Raw genomic sequence first — 5,484 nt, forward strand, 5'->3', positions numbered from 1 at the left:
TTTATTTATTTTTTTTATTTAGCCCTCGCTTTTAATGTCTATTAGTTTTTTATTTTTAAATTTTCCTTATTTTTATTTCAATTACCTTTTGACGACCGTTTTAGAGGAGAAGGGAAATTTCCCTTCCAGCCCCTTTATGTATTCGCGTATTAATTAGTCCTCCAGACTTTATTTATTTGCGAAATTACCCCATATTTTATTTGTAATCCAATTAGCCTTTTTTTCATATTTTCTTCAAAAATCAATTTTTTTGATGATGCAATGTTCTTATCTTATAATTCTTATCTGTAATTATTATATATGTATATATGTTTTTAAAAAAACATGTAGTTATGCTTTTTTAATTAGTATTTTTTCGCGTACTTATATATATATACTTGTTTTATTTATTTAATTATCTTTGATATTATTTATTTCAAACCTATGTATTTTATGTGCACTTGTATGTATTTTTGTTATTTATTTTAATTATTCGCTTATTAATTTATGTTTGCATATTTTCTGCTCATTTATTTATATCTTTTGCATGTCATTATTTATATTCAATTGTTTGTATTATTTCCATGCTATTATTGTACTTGTTATCATTGTTATTATGACATTTGCGCATATAAAATATGTTACATTATTTTTTAGAAAAAACTCAAATTTAAAAATATAATTTTCAAAATGAGATAATACTCGTATTTAGGATTGCTCAAGGAAATTGAGCCCTAACGTATTGGGTTCCGATTTTTTGAAAATCTAACAATCGAAGATTGCTCTTTAAACCAACTAAAAACTCATTATTGGGAATTCAACACGTTGTGTCCTAACGTATTGGATGTGACGCATTGATTTCTCGATGTAGATTTTTAAAAATCATAAAGGAAATATTCCGAGTTTGGGATTTTTAAAGGAATCGTGCCCTAACGTATTGGGTGTGATTTCTTAAATCTTGGATAAGTGGATGTTCTTTTAAAGTAAAGGAAATATTCCGAGTTTGGGATTCTAAAGGGATCGTACCCTAACGTATTGGGTGTGATTTCTTAAATCTTGGATAAGTGGATGTTCTTTTCAAGTTTTATTGTACAAGTATTTGGCCCAATTCATTTTTGGGGGAAAATTAGAATGCTGTGCCTAACGCATTGGGTGTGGTATCTTCTTTCTCTGAAATAAAAAGGGTCTTAATACGTAGCCTTTTAAGTTTTGCTAAGGATTACGTTTTTCCAAATTCTCGACCTTAAGATACTAATTAATTAACCAGGTACAATTTTGGGCGTTACAAGGGTGTTAATCATTCCTCGAACGTAACTGACTCCCGGATCCGTTTTTCTAAAACTTGTAGACCAAAGCCGTTTTTTAGGTGATCCCTCTCACACCTCAATAAAAGATTGGTGGCGACTCCCAAATTTTCATTTTTTTAAAGTCGACAACCTAAAATTTTGTTTTTCAAAAAATAGTTTCGACAATAACATTTATAAACAATGTTTTCTATAAAGTGTTGAATAGCTTTTACGGTGCTTATGTTAAAGTGCTCAAATATGTGGCCATACAAGAATAGTATAAAAATTATAATACATGCTTTATAAGCGCAATTGGTTAGGTTAAAATTTCTTTATAAAACACAGGAGTTAAGTGAGATGAAAAGGGTTTCTCCTACCTTAATCAGTAATCGAGGGTTTAATCCTCGCCTAAGTATGGAGTAGCTTTAAAACTTGTGGCCAGCATCTACCCCTTAATGGGCCTACAAAATGCGAAGGATTAGTTACCGGGCGCGCTTCGGTAGATACATTGAGGAATCAAAAAAAAAATTACACCAAATATTTTGACTTATGTGTCTAATAACAAAGCAGTTTTGACCCGATAAGAAATATATAATTTTATTTTAAAAAATATATAAAATATATGTCATAAAATTAAAATTTTTTATTATTATTGTATTAAAATAAATTTTATAAACTTCTATAAAAAATAATTTCTTAAATCATGTACGTGTGTTTGAAAGACTATAAGATAATTAGTAATTGATTGTAATTACTCACGTAATTACCCCAACTCTCAACTCCCTAAGAATTGAATAGTATAATTGAGGTGCTATTATATTCAATTTAGTGGACCCAACAATTACAATAGTTAGCCAAACATACTATTCCTTTGCACTTGCAAGTAATTACACTTAAATCTAATAATTAATTCACATTAAATTTTTCAAAATCATACACTTTGGGGTCGAAATTAAACTGATTTTTTTTTTAGTTTCCAAACAATTGCAAAGAAAATTCATGAAATTAAGTTGTTTTCAAATAATTAATTCACATTGGAATTTTCAAATAAGATATCACATTACTAATACTTCAATCATTAAAATATTATATAAGACATTTTGCCTTATACAGCAAAATATGAAAATACTAAAACTTAATCCAGTTTAATCATTCTAAAGTTTCTAATTTTGTTTAAAAGTATTTTCAAATATATATGATTTTAAATTTGTATATTTTAACATGAAATTCATTATATTGTAGCAAGATTTTAATGTAATATGTTTAATTTTTTTAATTTAATTCAAACAATTTCACTCGATTCAGCTCGACTCGAATTTTATTTCACTCAACTCAATTTGAAAAAAAATTCTAAATTGAATTAAGATGATAAAATAAGACTTGTCAACTCGATTAACTCAAAATTATTTTACTCAATCACCGCTAGCAATTGCATCCTTGATACTAATAACAACATAAAAATGTATACTCATCTTTTCAAATTAATATGCAGCCACGAAATGGAAATTTCCATGAAAAAAAACTATTGCATATGAAAAAGTAAGTTCCATGACATCGACTGAAGCAATAACAACAATTGCAAAAAGACATTGACTCCTATAGAAATCCATCAGTTTGGAAACTATAACGTATATGCTACAACTGGGTTTTTTTCGTGTGTCACCCGTTAGGCTTTGAATTATGTTGGTAATAAATATAATCTATTTTAATTAAAAAATGAGTAGAATTTAGTAATTTATTATGACCCAAATTATTGGTAAAGTTAAAATTAATTTTTTTTCGAACAAAAACTTTCGGTGCTCAGTACTTATGTGTAATTCAATCTTTCCATCATATATTCCGAATAAGCTAAAAGGCATGGCATGGTGTCTACCTTTGCTCATCCATGTCAGACTTGCAACTCCTTGTATTAACCCTAATTATCAGCCTTCACTAAAGACTTGTAGTTATAAAAGTCAAGAGCAAAAAAGATATGTCCCTCATATCACTTGAGGTGACGAGTCCGCTCTAAACCACTCCATCACCTTGGTATGTCATATCATACTTAAAAGATTCTACTTTAAGCACCTATCAATGTGAATCCATTTGGTGATGAATCAAAGTATGACGTCAACATATGAGGAGAGTTTGTGTAAGTCTAAGGATTATTTACACTACCAATACATGGGAGTATTTCTATAGAAATTTGAGTGAAATACCAAATGGAACTCTCATAGCGGGTCAAGTTATATTTTATAATTTTTTTGGAACTTTTTAAAAATCATTCATATTTTATTTTTTATATTTGTAATAATTTTTATAATTTTTTATAACTTTTACATTTTTAAAAATATTCTAATAACTTGACCAGCAACATCAACATATATACTTTCACATGGCATGTCACATGTCAACTTGTCATAGCTTCCGCCAACCACATCAACAACCAGTATTAATGAAATCAGTCAACAACCGTTTTCGTTAATGAAAGGAGCCAACTGATTTTTTTTCTCATTGAATGCTCAATTGGGTCCATTTTTCTATTATGAACTTAATTGATTTTTTAACTTTTTACTAAGGTATTTTTTACCCTTTAACCTTACATTAATATTCATTACTTTATTAAAAAACTGTTTATAAGTAATTTTTCTGATTGAATTGATATCGAATTAATTCATAACACTAATTTAATAAAATATATTATATATACATAGATATAACTTCATTAAAATCTGTCAATAAAGAAAACACACCATTAGTTTGTCTGAAGTCTCGACTTTTGAGTCTTAATGGGTGAGAAATTTCTTATATAGAAACTGAAGACGATGGCCCAATTCTTTGTGGAAAAGGAAAATTAGGCAGGAAAAGTATATCCACAAAATGATAGAAGAAGGCTTTGAGCCACAATTAAATCATCTTTAAATTGTTAAACCAAATTAAAGATGGAATCGTCGTTGTCATGGGATCTACACGGGGTGTTCCAGTTTTACGTATCATGAATTTCCAATGTTTTTTTGCATGAAACTTTTGATTCAATGAGAAAGGAAATGTTTTCAAAATCATGCAGCTTTGGATTCTAATTAAGCTTCTTCTTTTTCCCTAGCAATTGCAAAAATTTGTTTTGACAACACATAATAAAAGTGTAATTATTAAGTAGTAAGAATTATGATTTTCTAGACATGTTTGGTGACAGTGTGTAATTACATCGTAATTTCCTATATCATATTTCATAGTACAAATTGTAAATTATAATTTATAATTACAAGGTTACTTAATATATTTTTTTAAATATTAATTACTATAATAAATTATCAGTAAAATTAAAAAATTTCTAAACAAGTAACAAAATTAAAATAAAATCATCATATTTAATATGTTAGCCCAAGAAACTAATCGATAATATGATTACTAATAAAAATTATAAGAAAAATGATTTATTTTAGGTTATAACAAATATATATATATTTTTTTTGAACAATGAGATTTGAACCTAAGCTATTCCTTGGAAAGATGAATACTCGACCAATAGACTACAACTTAAAGTTTTTTAGAATATTATAACCATTTTTATAATTCATGAATTAGGTTAAAAATAGTATAAAATTTATAATATATAACAATTATAAAAAAATTATAAAGTGTCCAATAACTTCCAAAACACTTCTTATAAATAATATATTTTTTTATCTTAATTTTTTTTAAATAAGTCATGGCAAAAAATTATAATTGTTTTATAAATAAATATATTATTTTCTATAACATATAGTATAGACACATAAGTAAGTTATATTTAAATTTTTTGACCATAATTTTTTTATAAGTAAGTATGTAGTAACACTTTTTATAAAACATAAATTATTTTTATAATATACTTTTGCCTATAACTTTAGAAACTTTTTAGGATTTAAATAATATAATTCTTGTCGTAACTTTATAAAATATTAAAAAATATATAATATAAATTTTTAGAACTTATAATATGATTTTAGAAATTTTTATTCATAATCATCCTAAACACGTATGCGTATTTATGTTTATAATATAAATTTTTTAACTTAAATTTGTATAAAAAATATTTTTTAAAAAGTTAAATTATGTATGAATTTTCCGTGAGAAATTAATATATCTGGAAACATGCGTCGACCATATACTTTTGATGAAAATTCAAATCAGGAGGTATCATTATCAAGAAATATGGACCATAGGAAGAGCAAAGATTCAATCCTAAATATAGTATTTG

Source organism: Gossypium hirsutum, unplaced genomic scaffold (genome assembly GCF_007990345.1).
Source record: "Gossypium hirsutum isolate 1008001.06 unplaced genomic scaffold, Gossypium_hirsutum_v2.1 scaffold_42, whole genome shotgun sequence".
NCBI classification, from domain to species: domain Eukaryota; kingdom Viridiplantae; phylum Streptophyta; class Magnoliopsida; order Malvales; family Malvaceae; genus Gossypium; species Gossypium hirsutum.